Source organism: Ictidomys tridecemlineatus, chromosome 9 (genome assembly GCF_052094955.1).
Source record: "Ictidomys tridecemlineatus isolate mIctTri1 chromosome 9, mIctTri1.hap1, whole genome shotgun sequence".
In the NCBI taxonomy this organism is placed as follows: Eukaryota; Metazoa; Chordata; class Mammalia; order Rodentia; family Sciuridae; genus Ictidomys; species Ictidomys tridecemlineatus.
Genome location: NC_135485.1, coordinates 117288210 through 117310612, shown reverse-complemented (window position 1 = coordinate 117310612; position 22403 = coordinate 117288210). Strand labels below are relative to the sequence as shown.

At 36.8% G+C, this 22403-nt stretch overlaps 1 pseudogene; it reads left to right on the top strand.

Moving 5' to 3' along the window:
* Window positions 1-8175: 8175 nt before the first annotated feature.
* LOC110598721 (ras-related protein Rab-9A-like) lies at window positions 8176-19818 on the top strand (annotated as a pseudogene).
* Window positions 19819-22403: the final 2585 nt, after the last annotated feature.

The window sequence follows — 22403 nt, the reverse complement described above, 5'->3', positions numbered from 1 at the left end:
TTCCTATTTTTACAGATAAGGGAACTGAGACCCACAAAGAAGAAGAAAGTCCCACAGGTTTAACAGCTGCTGTTGATAGAAACAGGACTAGAACCTAAATCAGAATCTCCAAAGTCTGCACCACCGCCTTGTCATTTACTGTTGATTTTTTTTTCTTCGATCCAATGGTAATTTAAAAATATGTAGCAGTTTTGTTGGACACGGGGCTATCTCTCACTTAAATATTTGTTTGCTTTTATTGTTGTTGCTTTAATTTTATACTTATCACAATATTTTGCTGATTGCTTTTAGCTTGATGTTCTTTGTCATCTGAAATTGATATTGCCATTTCTGCTTTCTGTTTATATTTTCCTAACATCTGTTTGTGCTTCCATTGATTTCCCCTTACGGGTGATTTTTTTTTAATTTATTTTTTTTATTGTTGGTTGTTCAAAACATTACATAGTTCTTGATATATCATATTTCACACTTTGATTCAAGTGGATTATGAACTTCCATTTTTAATTAAGGGTGATTTTTATAAAGTCATGTACTGGTTTTATAAAGTCATTTTACTGATTTTATCAGACACTCTCTAACTTGATAAATTCAAGTCTAGTCACATTAAGAATAATGATTAATTTACTAGGCTTTTATTCCTAACATCTTATGTTTTTCATGTAATTTACATTGCTTCCTCTTTTACTTAATTTATCAATTGAGCTGTTCATTCTGACGTTTTCTGTGGAAATTTGGCAGTTCTACTAATGGTTGCTACTCCTACACTCCTTATCACAGGTGTATTTCTCTACTACTATTTGTATACAAGATACTACCTCCCTGCCCTCACCAGCACATGATTTTTCTCCTACCTTTCAAAGACCATCATGATTTTCCTTCACAGCAAGAACATGGCTCAAAGCATATCCTGGCTGATTCTGCTTCCATTTAGAATTTAGAAATTCTAAAGGGAATGTTTTTTTTCTCCTGACAAAAGCAACAAAAGAAGCTGGATAATTCACATACACTATAAAAAGAAGGGGGGAAAATTGTAAGCACATCAGAAGTATGAGGACTTGGGCAATCAAGTGAAGTAAACTCCAAAGAAAAGAAGTCCTTAGAACAAGAGAAGGAACCTATAAACCACTTCATCTCCCACACAGCATAAAAAAAGAGAGAGACAACTACCATAAGAGTGGATAAGAAGAAATCAGCTAAAATTTGAACAAATTCTTAAACTGATTGGGGGCTAGTGTGAAAGCTTAAAATAACTTGAAGCCACAAACCCAAGTGGATTTTCTTACTCATAAGCTTTATTCTACTGGTCTTTACTGAGTGCATCCAAAAAAAAAAGTGAGATGAATCAGAAACAACTCAATTCTGATTATATTTAACCAACTTTACATACTAATGTTCTAAAGACCAGGCGTGCTTACTTTGGGGCCTAAGTTCTATTTACCTCAATCTCTACTGTGGTTGTTTTACAAAGGATATCCAGAATTAAGCAAATATAATGGACATATGAAAACATAGTCTCTTGTCAAGAAATATATGGTACTCAACATAACCATACTTAGCAACAACCCAGATATTGGATCTATCAGACAGGAGCTTAAAAATAACTGTGAATAAGTGAAAATTGTGAACAGGATGTTGAGTAGTTGGATAATTTAGACAATTTGAAACAATAAAAATAGTTTAATGAAAATACTAGAAATAAAATGCTGATCTATCATTTCATGTTAGTTTTGTCTAGCATTATAACCACTAGCAAATGTGTTTATTGTTATGTATTTAAAATTCATTGTTTTAATCACACTAACCACCTTCAAGTGCCTTAACAGTAACGTGAGACTAGGAACTACTGTATTGGGCAACACAGGAAACATGTTTATTATGCTACAGTTAATCGTTTGTGCAATTGTACACCCAGATATGGAGGAACACATTCCTAGCATCACTCTCAGATTGAAACTGTGCAACTGATAGTGGGCATTAAGATTATGTGGTTACAGCTAACATTATATAGAGTAGTAAAAAAGAAATAAATTAACGTGTTCCTTTTCACTAATATTCAGAGCAAAAGAATGTCTATAGTCTTGTTATTTCCTGTTCAACACAGCATTAGAAGTCCTTGACAGAGCAATTAGACAAAAGAAAGGGAAAATGCATCCAAAAACAAAAGAAGTGACATTGTCACTGCTTGCTAACAGCATACTATTATGAAAATAATTGCAGGATCATCTCAAGTTCAAGGCCAGCCCTATCAACTTATCAAGGCCCTAAACAACTTCAAGACCTTGTCTCAAAATAAAAAAATTAAAAGGTCTGGGGATGTAGCTCAGTAGTTAAGAGCCCCCTGAGTTAAATCTCTGGTACCAAAAAAGAGAGAGAAAGAAAGAAATTCAGAGGGAAAAAAAATTGTCTAAGGAATATTTTGGTTCTTTTTGCTATAGATATACGCAATATAACCTCTTTCTTCCAAATAACCCATAACATAGCCAATAAATTCTATATCGCTAACTAGTGATTTTTTTTTGAATTTTTATTGTTGGTTGTTCAAAACATTACATAGTTCTTGATATATCATACTTCACACTTTGATTCAAGTGGGTTATGAACTCCCATTTTTACCCTGTATACAGATTGCAGAATCACGTCGGTTACACATCCATTGATTTACATAATGCCATACTAGTGTCTGTTGTATTCTGCTGCCCCTCCTATCCTCTACTATCCCCCCTCCCCTCCCCTCACCTCCCCTCTTTTCTCTCTACCCCCTCTACTGTAATTCATTTCTAACCCTTGTATTTTTTCCCTTTCCCCTCACTTCCTCTTGTATGTAATTTGGTATAACCCGGAGGGTCTCCTTCATTCCATGCAATTTCCCTTCTCTCTCCCTTTCCCTCCCACCTCTCATCCCTGTTTAATGTTAATCTTCTTCTCATGCTCTTCGTCCCTACTCTGTTCTTAGTTACTCTCCTTATATCAAAGAAGACATTTGGCATTTGTTTTTTAGGGATTGGCTAGCTTCACTTAGCATAATCTGCTCTAATGCCATCCATTTCCCTGCAAATTCTATGATTTTGTCATTTTTTAATACAGAGTAATACTCTATTGTGTATAAATGCCACATTTTTTACCCATTCGTCTATTGAAGGGCATCTAGGTTGGTTCCACAGTCTTGCTATTGTGAATTGTGCTGCTATGAACATCGATGTAGCAGTGTCCCTGTAGTATGCTCTTTTTAGGCTTTTAGGGAATAGACAGAGAAGGGGAATAGCTGGGTCAAATGGTGGTTCCATTCCCAGCTTTCCAAGAAATCTCCATACTGCTTTCCAAATTGGCCACACCAATTTGCAGTCCCACCAACAATGAACAAGTGTACCCTTTTCCCCACATCCTTGCCAGCACTTGTTTTTGTTTGACTTCATAATGGCTGCCAATCTTACTGGAGTAAGATGGTATCTTAGGGTGGTTTTGATTTGCATTTCTCTGACTTCTAGAGATGGTGAGCATTTTTTCATGTACTTGTTGATTGATTGTATGTCCTCCTCTAAGAAGTGTCTGTTCAGGTCCTTGGCCCATTTGTTGATTGGGTAATTTGTTATTTTATTGTCTAATTTTTTAAGTTCTTTGTATACTCTGGATATTAGGGCTCTATCTGAAGTGTGAGGAGTAAAGATTTGTTCCCATGATGTAGGCTCCCTATTTACCTCTCTTATTGTTTCTTTTGCTGAGAAAAAACTTTTTAGTTTGAGTAAGTCCCATTTGTTGATTTTAGTTATTAACTCTTGTGCTATGAGTGTCCTATTGAGGAATTTGGAGCCCAACCCCACAGTATGTAGATTGTAGCCAACTTTTTCTTCTATCAAATGCCATGTCTCTGATTTGATATCAAGCTCCTTGATCCATTTTGAGTTAACTTTTGTGCATGGCGAGAGAAAGGGATTCAGTTTCATTTTGTTGCATATGGATTTCCAGTTTTCCCAACACCATTTGTTGAAGATGCTATCCTTCCTCTATTGCATGCTTTTAGCCCCTTTATCAAATATAAGATAGTTGTAGTTTTGTGGATTGGTTTCTGTGTCCTCTATTCTGTACCATTGGTCCACCCTCATGTTTTGGTACCAGTACCATGCTGTTTTTGTTACTATTGCTCTGTAGTATAGTTTGAAGTCTGGTATCGCTATACCGCCTGATTCACACTTCCTGCTTAGCATTGTTTTTGTTATTCTGGGTCTTTTATTTTTCCGTATGAATTTCATGATTGCTTTCTCTATTTCTACAAGAAATGCCATTGGGATTTTGATTGGCATTGCATTAAACCTATAGAGAACTTTTGGTAATATCGCCATTTTGATGATGTTAGTTCTGCCTATCCATGAACAGGGTATATTTTTTCCATCTTCTAAGATCTTCTTCTATTTCTCTCTTTAGGGTTCTGTAGTTTTCATTGTATAAGTCTTTCACCTCTTTTGTTAGGTTGATTCCCAAGTATTTTTTTTTTTTGAGGATATTGTGAACGGAGTGGTTGTCCTCATTTCCATTTCAGAGGATTTGTCGCTGATATACAGGAATGCCTTTGATTTATGGGTGTTGATTTTATATCCTGCCACTTTGCTGAATTCATTTATTAGCTCTAATAGTTTCTTTGTAGACCCTTTTGGGTCTGCTAGGTATAGAATCATGTCATCTGCAAATAGTGATAATTTAAGTTCTTCTTTTCCTATTTTTATGCCTTTAATTTCTTTCGTCTGTCTAATTGCTCTGGCCAGTGTTTCGAGAACTATGTTGAACAGAAGTGGTGAGTGAGGGCATCCCTGTCTTGTTCCAGATTTTAGAGGGAATGTCTTCAATTTTTCTCCATTCAGAATGATGCTAGCCTGAGGCTTAGCATAGATTGCTTTTACAATGTTGAGGTATGTTCCTGTTATCCCTAGTTTTTCAAGAGTTTTGAACATAAAGGGATGCTGTACTTTGTCAAATGCTTTTTCCGCATCTATCGAGATGATCATATGGTTCTTATTTTTAAGTCTATTGATGTGGTGAATAACATTTATTGATTTCCGTATATTGAACCAGCCTTGCATCCCAGGGATGAATCCTACTTGATCATGGTGCACAATTTTTTGATATGTTTTTGTATCCGATTTGCCAGAATTTTATTGAGGATTTTTGCATCTAGGTTCATTAGAGATATTGGCCTGTAGTTTTCTTTCTTTGAAGTGTCTTTGTCTGGTTTCAGAATCAGGGTGATATCGGCCTCGTAGAATGAATTTGGAAGTTCTCCCTCTTTTTCTATTTCCTGAAATCGCTTGAAAAGTATTGGTATTAGTTCCTCTTTAAAGGTTTTGTAGAACTCTGCTGTATACCCATCTGGTCCTGGGCTTTTCTTAGTTGGTAGTCTTTTGACGGTTTCTTCTATTTCCTCAATTGATATTGGTCTGTTTAGGGAGTCTATATCCTCCTGGCTCAATCTGGGCAGATCATATGACTTAAGAAATTTATCAATGCCTTCACTATCTTCTATTTTATTGGAGTATAAGGATTCAAAATAATTTCTGATTATCTTCTGTATTTCTGAAGTGTCTGTTGTGATATTGCCTTTTTCATCCCATATGCTAGTAATTTGAGTTCTCTCTCTTCTTCTCTTCATTAGCATGGCTAAGGTTCTGTCTATTTTATTTATTTTTTCAAAGAACCAACTTTTAATTTTGTCAATTTTTTCAACTGTTTCTTTTGTTTCAATTTCATTAATTTCAGCTCTGATTTTAATTATTTCTTGCCTTCTACTTCTTTTGCTGTTGTTTTACTCTTCTTTTTCTAGGATTTTGAGATGAAGTATGAGATCATTTATTTGTTGGTTTTTTCTTTTTTTAAGGAATGAACTCCAAGAAATGAATTTTCCTCTTAGAACTGTTTTCAATGTGTCCCATAGATTCCAATATGTTGTGTCTGTGTTTTCATTTACCTCTAAGAATTTTTTAATTTCCTCCTTGATGTCTTCTATAACCCATTGATCATTCAGTAACCTATTGGTCATTCTCCAAGTGATGCATGATTTTTCCTTCCTTCTTTTATTGTTGATTTTCAGTTTCATTCCATTATGATCAAATAAGATGCATGGTATTATCTCTACTCCTTAATATTGTCTAAGAGTTGCCCTGTGACATAATATATGATCTATTTTTGAGAAGAATCCATGTGCTGCTGAGAAAAAAGTGTAATTGCTTGATGTTGGGTCGTATATTCTATATATGTCAATAAAGTCTAGGTTATTAATTGTGCTATTGAGTTCTATAGTTTCCTTATTCAACTTTTGTTTGGAAGATCTGTCCAGTGGTGAGAGGGGTGTGTTGAAGTCTCCCATGATTATTGTATGGTGGTCTATTAGACTCTTGAACTTGAGAAGAGTTTGTTTGATGAACATAGCTGCACCATTGTTTGGGGCATATATATTTATGATTGTTATGTCTTGTTGGTGTATGGTTCCCTTGAGCAGTATGTAGTATCCCTCTTTATCCCTTTTGATTAACTTTGGCTTGAAATCTATTTTATTTGATATGAGTATGGACACTCCTGCTTATTTCCGAAGTCCAACCTTTCACCTTCAATATGTATGTCTTTTCCTATCAAATGCGTCTCCTGTAGGCAGCATATTGTTGGGTCTTGTTTTGTGATCCATTCTACTAGCCTGTGTCTCTTAATTGGTGAGTTTAAGCCATTAACATTTAGGGTTATTATTGAGATATGGGTTGTTCTTCCAGCCGTATTTGTTTATTTGTGTTACTATACATGGTTTGTTTTCCTGTTTGATTATTTCCCCCCCCCCTTTACTCTACTACCTCCCACTGTTGGTTTTCATTGTTATTTTCCATTTCCTCTTCCTGTAATGTTTTGCCGAGGATGTTTTGAAGAGATGGTTTTTTAGCTGCAAATTCTTTTAACTTTTGTTTGTCATGGAAGGTTTTAATTTTATCTTCTATCCTGAAGCTTAATTTCACTGGATACACAATTCTTGATTGGAACCCATTTTCTTTCAGTGTTTGAAATATGTTATTGCAGGATTTTCTAGCTTTCAGAGTCTGTGTTGAAAGATCAGCTGTTATCCTGATTGGTTTACCCCTAAATGTAATCTGCTACCTTTCTCTTGTAGCTTTTAAAATTCTCTCCTTATTCTGTATGTTGGGCATCTTCATTTTAATGTGTCTAGGTGTGGATCTCTTATGATTTTGCACATTCGGCATCCTGTAGGCTTCTAGGATTTGGGATTCTGTCTCATTCTTCAAGTCTGGGAAGTTTTCTCGTATTATTTCATTGAATAGATTGCTCATTCCTTTGGTTTGGACCTCTATACCTTCCTGTATCCCAATGACTCTTAAGTTTGGTCTCTTTATATTATCCCATATTTCTTGGATGTTCTGCTCATGGTTTCTTAACAGTCTTGCTGAGCTGTCTATGTTCTTTTCAAGTTGAAATACTTTGTCTTCATTGTCTGATGTTCTATCTTCTAAGTGTTCTACTCTGCTGGTAGTATTCTCAATTGAGTTTTTAAGTTAGTTTATTGTTTCCTGCATTTCTAGGATTTCTGTTTCTTTGTTTTTTATAACCTCTATCTTCCTGTATAGTTGATCTTTTGCTTCTTGGATTTGTTTATGTAATTCATTGTCAAAGTGATCTTTCATTGTTTGATTTTGCTGTCTAATATCTTCCTTGAGACTCCAGATCATCTGAAGCATGTATATCCTGAATTCTTTATCTGACATTCCATCTGCTGCAGATATTACCTCTTCTAAAGTTGAGTTGACCTGCATTGCTTGTGGTCCTTTCTTTCCTTGTCTTTTCATACTGCTCGTGTTTCTTTCTGCTTGGTGAAACTGTTGTGTTATTGAATTTTCCCCCTATAGATTTATATTGCTCTTGTATAGTTGAAAAGTCTCCCTTGCAGGGGCGGGCGGCAGCTGTGCTCCTCCTCCAATTGGGGTGACGTGTCTACCACGCCAGCGGGTCGCTAGGCCTGTTCTGGGCACGGGAGGCGGCTCTGTTCTGCCCCTAGTCCAATTAGGGTGACGTGTCTACCACGCCAGCAGGCCGCTTGGCCTGTTCCGCCGGTGGGTCACAGGTCTGCCTACCTTGCAGGCACGGGCGGCGGCTCTGCTCTGCCCCTACTCCAATTGGGGTGACGTGACTACCATGCCGGCGGACCTTTGGGCCCGTTCCGCTGATCGGTCGCTGGTCTGCCTACCTTTCGGGAGCGATTAGTGATTTTTTTAAGAAGCAAATTCTTTGGGGGAAATTCACAGAAAGCAATGAGGAAACAGCTGGCATCTGAGTTACTACTGAATTGAAACTGTGGAAATTTGTGTCTCAACTGGAGGTTAGTCCCAAAAAAGAAGAAATCATTTAAGAGCCAGAAGGCTTTGTGGGGAAAAGGGTTGTGGACAGAGCATCACAGGTCTTTGCCATGGACATCCAGAGGAAGCAATGGGTCACTGATGATCTGAGGTCCAGGGGAGGGTGCAAAAAGGAGGAAGACATGGAAAAGAAAGAAAAATGTCCTGGGTGCTGATACACCTCCAATTTCAGGTCATGTCTTACTTCATGCCTAAGATCTAGGAATTGTCCCTGATGCTTCCATTTATTTCACTGCCCCTCCCCCATGTTAATCTATCTGCAGTTTTGGTGAGCTCTGCCTATGTGTAATAAGAATTGTTATGCATTCTGCTGTCATATATAATTTTTTAAAAAGTATTTTCTGAGTTTCACTGTCTTACTGCTGCAATCACCCTCTCTGAGGCCACCACCAGCTCATCTCCCTAAGGAACTCTTTCTTCAACAGCTTCCTGACTTTTCTCCCATTTCATTTCTACCTCCTTGTGGTTTGTGTATAGTTAAGAGCCTTGAAAGCAGGGAATTTGTCCTCTCACTTCTGCTTCTCCAGGACCTAGACCAGTGTCTGGCATACACGAAGTGTTCATCAGCTCTTAATGAAAGAGAAGTGCTGCATTCCAAGTTCAGTGCTGAGCACATCATCATAACAAAGATGTGTGAATGTGAACTGTTGGAGCTGGATCCAAGACCAGATTCAATCAGAGCCTGATACAAATCTCAAGGAGAAAATGAAAGGAAGAAAGAGTCTGAAAGATAAACTAACAAATTGGCATCAAGTCCTTGTTGCAGAAGTCATTTGTGCAAACTAAAATCACTGGAGCCTCCACTGCCACAATGCCAGAGCTTGTCTCTACCTTAAAATGTCATACTATGCATGAGTCAGCCACTGACTACACAGTGTATAAATAAATAAATTATAATTAAATAAATAAATACAAATAAATAAGTTGGGTGCAGCAGTGCATGCCTGTAATCCCAGCAATTGGGGAGGCTGAGGCAGGAGGATTGCAATTTGAAACCAGTTGCAGCAATTTAGCCAGTCTCTATCTCAAAATTTAAAATAAAAAGTGTTGTGGGGGGAGGAGTGGGAAAGCACTCCTGGGTTCAAACTATAGTACCATAAAAACAAACAAAAACATTATACCCCTATAATTTGGAATCTGGCTATAAGTAGAGCTTTATTTGAACTTAAAAGACTATTCAGAATAGGTATTTTATTAGTCTAAACAGCACATCTGTCCTAGCCAGAAAGGATACTGCTTCTTCAGGAAAGTTTACTATCACCACAAGATTCTGATTTTGTTCAAGTAAGGAACTTACTGTCATTGACCAAGAATTGATAATACATGCACAAATACGCAGTGTCTTTGGTGTACACCCTCACTCCCAGGACTTCAGCAACCCCTCAACCTTGGCAACCACGTAGGTAGTCCTGATTCAGAGCATCATGGAGCAGGGAACTTAGATATTTGATGATTGCAAATATTATCAAGTGTCAGTTTCTCTAATATTTATATGTTATGTGCTCAGGTTTTTCTACCATCATGAAGTATGCTCATTCATGAAAAACATCACATTGCAAATTTTTGCATGAAAACTAGAGGGTTTGTGGTGAAGTTAGAACTAGAAGCAGATTATTTAAAACATATGTAACCTCCACAGCATTGATTTTTTAAAAACTAATGATGGCATGATAAGTACCTATTAATTACAGAAATGATAGCTAATGTGTAGTTTGCATCCTTCTCAGTCATGTAAAGGAAAGGTTATAGGAAACACAGGACTTTTAAAAATGTGTTTTGCTTGACTGAATCGGTTTAATAAGGGATGAAGACAATGTGTACTGAAATCAGAAGAACCATGCCAACAATCGCTTCATCCAGATCCTGTGGTCAAACTGAGCCAAATGGAAGACTGGGCAAGCAGGCAGACTGCATCATTCACAGTCCTGCATTCCCCAACCATCTGCTACAGGTAAAGGTAGAAGGCCAGCCTATATTTTGTTTTCAGCTGCTGATCGTGCAAACCAGAACCATGCAGAGAAAACCAATACAATTGCTGCAATATACTGACAGTGTCCTCTCATTTATCAGTCATGAACAAGACAGAATTACACAAACAAAAGTTGTAGCAGATCAAAGGGATTATCCTTTTTTTGTAAATGAGGAAACTGAGGTACAGAAAGAAACTTACCTAACAACCACTAAACACTAAAACCAAGACTTTATTAAAACCAAGATTTGAACATAATTTACTTCATTCTGCCACATTGCCTCTTTCAAGTTTCATAGGTGTTTTCAAGAATGAATTCTTCCCAGCAGGGCACAGTGGTGCTCCGTTGTAATCCTATCAGATCTCCTTAGGTGACTGAAACAGGAGAATCACAAGATAGAGTCCAGCCCCAGCAACTTAGTAACACACTACCTCAAAATAAAAAATTGAAAGAGCTGTAAATGTAACATGGTGGTAGAGAATCCCTGGGTTTAGTTCCCAGTATTACAAAATTTAAAAAAAAAAAAAAGAATTAAATATTCCTTTGTATCAAAGGGTACATAATATGCATTCAATAACTAGTAATTGAAATGATCCTATTCTGTACGCTGATCTGTCTCCCATAAATACACACACACACACACACACACACACACACACACACACAATGAAAATAACATACACAGACTCATAAGAACCTTGTTCATAACAGCTGCTCAGGGTGGTTAAAAAGCCGGCATGGATTTCTTCCACACCTTGTGCAACGCACAGGGACCACCCATTATAGTCCATGGGTGCTCCTAGCTTAGAAAAATAATCCAGTTGTATTATCACAGATTCAAGAGCAAAATTCAATTATTACAGAAGATCTGATATCAAGCTTGATAGCTCTGTACAAATTGATACTCTGTAATCATTCCACATTCCTGGAATATCTTCTGGTCTAATTTTGGAAGATTTCCTACTAGCCTATTCATCTCATCGGCGTTCTTTGAAGTCAAGAGGCCACTTCACTGCCAGCACAGAAGTTGCTGTTCATTCCGTGTTCCACAGTAAGCAATGACTGGGGAGTTGGAAACCCATCTTCCTCTCAGCCGCTTACCACATACCCTAGGTATTGTGTCGATGTGAAGACAGGGTGTGCTGCAATAGCCCTGTCCTGCTCCCTCCACCTCTGCCAACTTCTCTCTTTTCTCTTTAGGAATAAAGTGAATTGTAGAGTAAAAAGATGTCAAAGCAGTATATACAGAGGCTTTCATTATACCCCATGTCCTGTTTTGTTTTTAATAAAATATTTTTATTGAATATTTTTTGGTTTTTTTTTCAGGTTTAATGTGTGCAAATCCAAAAGGTCTCATTCATGTGTTCAAATTAGATCTTTAGGTTCTGGCTAGGAGATTTTTGTGTGTTTCCAAGTTTAAGAAGTACTTAGTCTTTAAGAATAATTTTAATTTTCTTATTACAAAGGTGAACATATTTGCAATGCCTATATTTTTAGTTTGGGACTAACAGTGTTTCATTCTTTAAAATGAGGGGATTCCACAACACACACACCCCACCGATTACCCAGCAACAAAGCTGCTATGACACAGCCTTCGCCTCTTCACCCTCCCCAGCCTCTCAACATAATTTTAATTGAGGCAGAAAGAAAGGGCATGGGAAGCCATAGCAATGAAGCTTCTTCCAACTTACAAACACTTTTAGTCATCTTACCCAGGAGTTGTCTTTTCAAGCTCACAGGTCAGATGAGTTCACACCACGATGCTCTGCATAGTAATTGCACATTTCTGTAGAGATGTATCATTTGCCAAGAAACCTCAAAGTGTCTCCAGACCTGGCTCTGAGTTTGTCTCAGCAGAATCAGAAAAATCACCAAACTTTTCTTTTAATCTGAGTCAAATTCATAACTATTTCCCATTATCCTTTAGGGAGGTAGAATAGCCTGGTGGCTAAGAATATGGGCTTTGGGTCACTGTCAATTTTGTTACTTGCCTGCTAGGCACAATGAAGCATGTTATTTAATCTCCTGAAGTTTTATGTCAATAAAATGAAGAATCAATGTCAAGAATTTATATAAAGGATTAGGCACAGAACCTAGCAATAGTGAGCATTCCATAAATTTTATTTATTAGGAGAAATGAAAATCAAGGTACAAAGAACATGGGGGTGCCCCCAAATTTTAGCTCAAAAGATCATTGGAGACTAGACTAGCTATCTCTACCTCAGAGAATTGTTGACCCTGTGTAGCTTTTACAGCCCTTTCCTAACATATAGTGAAAACCCCAGTTCTAAACTCACCATATCTGTAGTTATTGTGCTGAGATCTCTAGTCTTTATTTGAGTGGAACACGGCAATCATACAGATAGCCACCAGGATCACTCACTAGTCCCTAACCTTCTTCCCTTCCCAGGAATTTCTTTATTTTTGTCCCTTCCCCCACTCCCTTTCTGAAAACTGCTTCATGAATATTCTTTACATTATCCAGTTCCTTCTTGTAAAACAGCTTGCTGCCTGCATCAGTCTGAACTCTTGACAAACAACTAATGTAATGGCCCTTGCCACTTGTGGGTTTTGCCTATAAAACTTGTTTGAACTCTGCAAAAGCCCAGAGAACATATTCAAGACTGCTTAGAATGGTGATTTCTCAAGTTGTGACTCTGATCAGTTCAAATAAATTTTTTGTTTAATTTGTCCCTTGATTTCTCCTAAGGATTGACAGAAACAATAAAATAAGTCATATTTTTATCGACCTACACAGTATGCTTAGATCACAGACTACCAGAACCGTACAAAGTAACTCTCAGTCATTCTGCAACTGGTATGTTTAACTCATAGCATGAAGTTTATATTCTTCCAGATTTAGTAAAACTATAATTGTTCAGACTAACTAAAAATTTCACTGAAGACAAGCAATAGAAGTTTCACAAATTATTATTTTATTCCCCATAATCTTTCTTGTAGTTAGATATTTTTCACAGAAAAATCAAAAGGACTGGCAATGAAACATTTTTGTAATAAATGTATTTGTAACTATATCAATTGTTTCTGGATATGTAAATCATAGATATCTAAATGTACATAGATATTTCAGATATCGATATAAAAAGTAAAACTGATGTATTGAAGACTTGTGAACTAGCCATCATAAGCTCTCTGAGGCATCCATCATGTCAGGGCATTTGATGTTGTTATAAGAACACAAAGAGCTAATGAAATATACAAACTTTGTTAAGAATTTAGTGTATACTGAGCTATGTGCTGGGAATTGAAAAGTGTAACATTAAATCCTAATGTTCAAGGAGTTAATACAAACAGGAAAAGTTTAAGTACATCCAGTAAGTAGTATAATGGACATACCTTTGAGTAGACACACATTTGAGGGAGCCCAGAGAGAGATAAAAGGAAACCAGTGTGACATGGGAAGATGGGTAAGTGTCTAGGGAGGTAGAAAGAAGTGATTACCTTTGAACTATACCTTGAAAAGTGAGTGAGAGTTTTCCAGACTGGATTTTCCACCTGGCAGGGTAAATAAAGCATAGAAAAATGAATATAAATGGCATGCTTGTTTCCCCAGCACACTGTCCTTTAAATTAGACCAGAACACCCATGCACAATTTTCCCACGTGCCTTGAAATGCAAGTTCAAAGTTAGACAGTTTTTCTTGACCTCACCTCTCCTACCACAACAGTTACCAATTCATTTCCAGGTGGTCTTTCTCTGGATTTCTGTTTCATTCCTGATTTTCATTACTTCTCCCCATCTGATGGATGCTCAGCATATTCTTTAAATCTAGAACACCCTCCAAATTTTGAGTTCATCTTTTCCCATCCTGAACACATTATCACAATCTGTATATTAGGATTTTTTCTAAATAAATATTCATATAGATATTAGTATAGATGCTTGCATCTATAGATGAGAAAAAAAAATTCTACTTAAAAACACAACTACTATTCACCTGGGTAGAACCCTAGTAAAATTAAGACCCTTTGTTTCACTGAGAACCTTAGTAGATTGGGATAGAGAAAGATGATTCACAGTAGAATAAATTAAGTATTGCCACTTCTATATGAAATGAGAAACATAAATGTAAATCAGTCTTTGATGAAAGTTGAGAATTCTGAACTTTCAATTCATAAAACAAAAAGTTTTATAAACCTTTGTGAACAACTCAACCAGGAAATGCATGGAAAGAACATATTTATAGCTGAAGAGCTCAAAAAAAGTATGGGGCACCATCAACATGTTAAAATATAGATTGATGATTGATTGATAGATAGATAGATAGATAATGATAGATAGAATATAGTTGCAACAAGTTTAGTGACACATAATCCATTTCATTTCATTTCCAGTCTCCTTGGAATCTACTTGGCATCATATCCAAACTACCTGAAGGAGTGCAATTAATTTAAGAATCACATAGACTAGCTATATTTAGACAGCTGCCTAAGTAGGAGACATGCATGAAAATTAAAAACAGCCTATAGTGTCATTTTTAATTGACTATAGATGAGGAAAAGCTAAATAATTCATGTTCTAAGTAGAATTCTTGTTATTCAGGATCATAACACTATATGGATACTTTTCATCAAACTCTCCTATAGATTATATATTATTCACTATATTCAAGAATAAATATTTTAAAAAATATACATAACTATTTGTAAAGAGAGAGAGAGAGAAGGAAAATAAATAGAAATGTAGACTAACAATCAGAAAAAAATGATAACATGGTCCAAATAAAAATTAACCAAATACAGTGTCCTAAATTTGAAATGAATAATAAACCAAGTACCTCTTTAAGACAAAAACACAAATCAGAGTTCTGAGAAAACATGAAAAAATAACAATACAAGGTGAAAAATAAGCTATATTAGCTCATCAGGGAAGTATAAGAAGAGAAAAAGTATCACAAAAATGAAGATCAAATTGGAAATAGCTCAAAGAAAAATAAACACACTGAAAGTACAGCCTAAGAAAACACAGAGCGCAGTTTTTTAAAAAAAAAAATTGAGTAAAACATAATAGGCAAATATTTTAAGCATAAAAAGAAATGCTAGTATTGTAAAACATGTATACCATGTAAAAGTTGTATAGTAACTCATTAATATGTACAACTCTTGTGATTTTAGGTATGAGTTTAAAAATAATACACAAAAAGATTATTTTGTCTATTTTAACCTTTTTCTGTTTATCCAAGAAACATCAATAATGTAAGAGACAGAAAAGATAATTGTTCATGATATGTCTATGAAATTACCTTTAACCAGTTATCATGCACATTAGGATTTGTTATTTTAAAATCTTACATGAATTTGATAGCTGAAATTTATATTTTATTATTGTAAAAGCATCACTATTACTAGGGGCATTAGAGTTGAAATTAAGATGGTGATAAAAGCATGTGAAATAGATGTCTTTATGCAGTGTGAGGAGGTGGTATTTTAATAAATTCTGGCAATAGTTTAAACAATTCAGAAAATTTAAATGGTAAATAAGCTTAGGATTGAGAGAGCGTGTAAACATATTACTTGTATTTGGAGTTGCATCAAGTCTTTAGCTCCTAAGGTCAATAGATTCTTCTATACTGTGAAGTTTAGAAAGTCTTATTGGAATACATGGAGGCATGTGTCAGAAGCTCTTGTATATTTTCTTGATAAATAAGGAATTTTAAGCTTCTATTATTAGATTCATAATCTAATTCTTTATTTAATGCTGCAGTCCGGCTGCAGCAAAATAACCGGGGGGGTGACGAACAACTTGTATACATTGATACAGCAGGAGTGGGAGCCATTTATTATAGGTCAAGAGGGGTATATATACATTACACGCAGCTTATCTTAATTAACATAAACTAGATACAGCAGTCAACCAATAAGGAATCTCCACACTTAATGGCTCACTGGTGTTACTTCACAAACCACTCCTTCTGGCAAAATGCCAGGCGCAATCTTAACTTGTTTACAGACCCTAACAATTTAAACTACATTTAGTATATGGGTCCTAGAATAATTTGGAGGATAGGTAATAGGAATAATACAAGTAGCATATGTGTAACTATGAGACTATCTGATGTTCATCCTGATAAAGCGCTATATGAATTTTCCTTGTTATGTTGTGATTGATGTGCTAAGGGAGTATAGTAAGTAATTAGTATATTAATTTATATTAGGATAATAGTACATTAGATTATGAAAATGACGCTATAACTACAAGCAGTCCTCCAATAAAGTTAACAGCTGGTAGTAAGGTAGATTGGTTAGGCTTGCTAGTACTCATCAAGCTGTTAGTATAGCAAGTAATGCCTGTGGTCCACAAGCTAATATTATAATTCAACTAGGAATTCTCTTATGGTTCCAGTTTATAAGGCAAAATTATACTGAGGATATGAGTCCATGAGCAATTAGGGCTGTGGCTCCTGTAAAACTGCATGTCATTTATATATAAATAGCTACAACTGCTAATGCTATATGATTTATGGATGAGGATGTGATGAGTCATTTTAAGTCTGTCTGGCATAAACAAACTAATACAGCTATTAGCATTATTCTTCATAGGGACAACATAAGTAGTAAATAGGCTATATATTCCATTAGTGGGTTTAAAATTACAGTAATTCATATTATAACATAGCCTCCTAATTTTAGTTATACAGCTGCAAGAACTACAGATGGAGTGATTGGGGCTTCTACATGTGATTTTGGTAATCAAAGGTAGAAGCTGTAAAGGGCTATTTTTACTATAAATGCTATTATGCATGCTATCATAGGAAAGCATTAGATCAGGACTTTGGTAGTGTTTGAACTCAGCAGTGTTAGCACAGGAATAGCCCAAGAAATCAGAATGCAAGGGTATCTTCCAAGCAGCAACCTGAACCCCCAGATAAAATTGTTTTTCTAAAAAGAATCTTAAATTTGTTTTTCAAAAGTAATGTTCCACAAGCTACCCTAAATAGTATGTGTATTGACTAACAGGTGAATTTACTTCATTATAATACTAAAATCTCCACCCAGGGAAAAACTAAAACCTCATTTCCATAATATGGGAATTGAGAAGGAGCATTGCCTGAGCAGGATCATCCCCACCCATGCATGTGATGAAGCCTTTGCTCCTCCTGAATCTGAACCCTCTTCCAAATAAGTTTCAACTTCCATGAGTCACAGCTTTGGAAGTGATTCCCCGGGGTCTCCTTACTTGCTGCAAATGAACTTCTCTCTGTTTGACACCTATTCTTGGTATTCTATTCTGGTTTGATTCTCACCAAGAGGAAGACCCATTGAGTCCTGCGACAAAGGGTTTATTAAAAATTAATGAGCCTACAGAACTTAGGATTATAAATTAATGCTATAAGAGAAAAGCTAATCACTTTGTAAAACAGGAAATAAATTCCTGCACTTAATTGTCCTAATGATTGCACAATGAGTAATAGTTTGGGATTAGTATTGCCTTGGGAGGTGGAGGCAGGAAGATCTCGAGTTCAAAGCCAGCCTCAGCAATTTAGCGAGATGCTAAGAAACTCAGTGAGACCCTGTCTCTAATAAAATACAAAATAGGGCTAGGTGTTAGGTGCAGGGCAGTCTGAACTAAGTTGTCTGCAGAGCAGGCTAAACAAATGTTAGCTGCAGGATAACCCGGGCACTCAAACCCCCTCTGTCTGGTCCTTTATCACCTGTTTGCGTCAAGTCTGAACACTCAACCCCACTCAAGGCTGAACACTCGATCCCCACCCATCTGGTACAACGGTACAACAGAAACCCACATCTGACCCCTGCCCCATCTGCCTGAAGGCAGAAAATGACACCCTTAGCAACTACTTTATGATCCAATCACTATACACCAATAAGGCAGCTTGCAGACCTAGAGACCCCATTAGATTTGGGCTATAAAAACTCCCTCCTGCCGGGCCCCTCTGTCTTGCTCTTGCTCTCTCTTGCTTTCTCTTTCTAATTTTTTTCTCTCTCCTCCTCCTCCTCCTCCTCCTCCTCCTCCTCCTCCTCCTCCTCCTCCTCCTCCTCCTCCTCCTCCTCCTCTTTCTCACTGCTGCAATAAAGATCTCTTGGTCGCTCCGAGTTTTGTGGTCACTTTCCTTTTACTAGGGATGTGGCTCAGTGGTCGAATGCCCCTGAGTTCAATCCTTTGTACCCAAAAACAAAAATTAAGAGAGAGAAAGAGAGAGAGAGAGAGAGAGAGAGAGAGAGAGAGAGAGAGAGAGAATTCTGTAGCAGTAAATGTCATGATCAAAAATTTTTGCAGCAGCCCCTCCTCCCTCACCCACTACCACCTCCTTCCTCTGAGCTGAACCTGAGCCTTTGTAGTGCAGGTCCACTGCCTGACCTCCTACCTCTGCAGGCCCTGCACTCTTTCAGTACTTGTAGGATACTCAAGTGGTGTCCTGGAGCTCCAGGGGATCCTCCATGCAATCTCAAGAAGCTTCCTCCACTCCTCTAATGAGCTTGGCATGGTGATGAAATACTTTTCTCTGCATTATCTGGGAGCATCTTCCCAAAAACTCAAGGAGATAATGATGCCTGAATTCTTAAGATTAATAATAGCAAGAAAAAACATCATTTCTTAATCAGCTTTGCAGATGGTGGAGTTGGGAAGGGTTCTTTTATGAACCAATATGTAATTAATAAGTTTGATGCCCAGTTCTTCTCTATGATAGGTGTGGATCTTTTAAATAAAGATTTGGAGGTGGATGGTCATTTTGTTACCATGCAAATTTGGGACACAAAGTTCAAGCATAATTCCAAAGCCTGGGGATGCTATTTGATTTACAGAGGTTCTGATTGTTGTATTCTTATTTTTAGTGTCAGTGATTCACAGAGCTTCCAGAACTTATGTAACAGAGGTGAAAAAATAAAAATAAATTATGCAAATGTGAAAAAACACTACCAGCCACTTAGGAGGATCACAAGATCAAGGCCAGCCTCAGCACTAAAAAAGCAATGGGGATGCAGCTCAGTGGTAGAGCACCCCTGGGTTCAATCTCCAATAACAAAAAAAACAAAAAAGGGCACAAAACTACCCTTTCATGACTTGGAGCAACAAGACTAACATAAGCAAACAGCAAGCATCTGCAGAAGAAGTCCCAATCTAGGACAGGGGCAACCACAACTTTTGACTTTGAGACACAGGCAAAAGATGCAACCACCATCACAGCTACTTTTGAGGAAGCAGCTCAGAGTTCTTAGGAGCTAAGGATGTAGCTCTAGGTCTGGGGCTGTGATGCTTGGGATAGGGATGTAGCTCTAGGGCTGGAGATGTAGTTCAGTGGTAGAGTATGCCTAGCATGGATAATACCTGGTGTTGATCCCCAGCACTGCCTTCCCACACCCACATCCACACACACATATGTTCTTGCTACACAGGAAAAGTCAGATCGAGTGATTCAGATAGACACCTTCAATCTTCACTGAAAATCCAAACCAAACTCATCTCACTGTTGATTAATAATTAGATTGTGAGTGGTTCTAACCAACCCATGCATCCACACAAAATAAGCAGGAGATGGAAAAGAGACTTAGCATTTGCAGCAGTGTATGGTCTACTAATAAAATGAGATGAACATTCACTGCTCCTTTATTAGTTGGTGACAGAAGGGACACAATCACTCTGGAGGTACTATTTACTCAAAGCACTTTACAATTATAAATTGTAATCGTTGTCTAATAACATTTCTTTTATTTAAATATGTAAGCTGGAGTTAATAAATGAGATGACTAAGACTGAAGTTATCATCAAAACAAAAAACTTATTATTCTAGAAGTTATACTTGGATTTTTACTCTCTGGGAAAATAAACTATATGTATATATATGTAATTAGCATTCTATTTTTGACTTGGGAAAAATACTTTCTAAAGCAGTAGTGTAAATATTAAAGAGTAAAATATAATGCACTTATCAAAATTTTTTTTAAATGAATACTGAAATCTGCATTTTTTTTAGATGATTGATTCTTTGGAATGATTAAGGACAATTAGTCAGATAGCTAAAGTTAAAAGAGGGGTTAATTGATTAAGAAAACTTAATGAAAAGTTTGGCCTATTTTTAATTTGTTTTAGAGAAATAAATTGATTGAACTAATCAATAAGCTGTGGAGAGTTGTGTAAATTCAGATTATGGAATTTTTAGAGTATTGTGTTAATGATGTGAGTATAACTATGAATACAGCAAATTTTAACATTGGAGATTTAAGTCTGACACATAGCCAAGATCATAAATATTAGATACCATTACTAGTAACACCAGGCCTATACCATCCTCACAGGCTGAAAGATTGTTATAATGGTTATGTCAGCTCTTTGTTGCTGTGGCAAATACCTAATAAAAAAAAAACCTAGAAAATAGAAGACTTGGAGTTCATGGCCCAACAACTTCGTTGCTTTAGGTCAGATAAAAAAAGAACAGAAGGGTAAGGTGGTGGAGAGCTGCTCAGCTCAGCTCATGGCCGACAGGAAGCAGAGAATGAGAGAGCATGGAACATGGATCAGAGACAAGAAATACCCTTCCAGGCATGCCCCCAGGGACGTACTTCCTCCAACCATGCCCCACACCTACAGTTTTCACCACCTCCCAAAAGTCCACTCAGCTATCAATGGATTTATCTGCTGATAAAGTCAGGACTCTATGATCCAGTCACTTCCCCAAACCCCACCTCTGAACATTGATGCATTGGGGACTAAGCCTTCAACACTGAGCCTCTGGGGGACATTTAAGGTCCAAATCATAACAGTGGTAGATAATCTAAAGTAAGTAATTAAGATTTCCAGGTGTGTTCTAGGTGCGGTGGCACACACCCGTAATACTAAAAGAACAGAATCCTCACTGATAAAAAACAAACAAAAATATTAAATAACCTCTACAAAATGTCAATTTCAGGCAGTGGCTCCAAATCCAAAATAGTAATTTAGACGTAAAGTGAAATTTTAATTGACAAAAGAAGCAGAAGATAGGAAACCTGTTGTGCTAAATACATTAAGCAATATACTGCATCAGAAATGATAACAAGGATGTTTCAAAATAGTCTGAGGCTTATAGAAAAATAAAACAAAATAAATGACTATTGAAGTTATGATAAGAGGGGGTTAAAGTATGGGTTTAACCAGTTTTAACCAGTTACCTTCTGGGAGGCTACCATAGGCTCAGGTGATTGACACCCTAAGGCCAGTAGCACTGACGTTTTGAGTAGTAGTGGAACCTCTGGAGGATAAGTGAAGAATACTTGTTGGTGGTCAACAGGTAATTCTGCATCCTAATTCTGGGACTAGAGTGATGCTCAGAAGACTACAAAGAAGAAATTTTCTAATATAACAAAGAGATGTTTCATATAATAGGACTTTTAGGACAATTAATGTGTAGTGACCATGAAATGTGCTTTCTCAGGGTCTCTTCCTTATTGGTATATTGTTCATGTATTAGTTCATAAGCCCAGAGATAATAAAATATTGATGTTAAAATAAAATTACATTACTAACCTGAATGACATGAGCAGGACTGATAATGCTCCTCTAGGGGGACAGAAATGGGATTAACTAGGTAGGTGTGTATCTGCTGGGTCAGCAAGTAGCCATGTTGATAAAGGCTAACCAAGAGTGTGAAGATGTAAGCTTGAATCAGAACTATAGCAAATTCAAGAATAATGAGGTAAGAACAGCAAATGTTATTAAGGTCAGTGTAGGTCTAATGGATGTTAGCACTAAAGTGTCTCCTCTAACCAAGTGTATATGTGGATGGACAGTTGTAATGATGGCCGTTTATCATACAGCTAGGGATGTGAGTTGGATAAATAGGCTAATGGGGTTCAAAATCACTAGCATAGGAATAAGTGGGACAGATGCTTCTTGTGGTAGAAAGTAGACTGGTAATGCTTTTGTTTTGTTTCAGAAGCCAGTAATCACTGCTTCCACTCATGGTGGCATAGCTGTATCTAGATTTATTAAGAATTGAGGGCTTAGTGGAAATGAGTGGGATAATAGCCCAAGTAAATTTGTTGAGTCAACAAATGAGTGAGTTTATTTTCAGAGTTCAAGA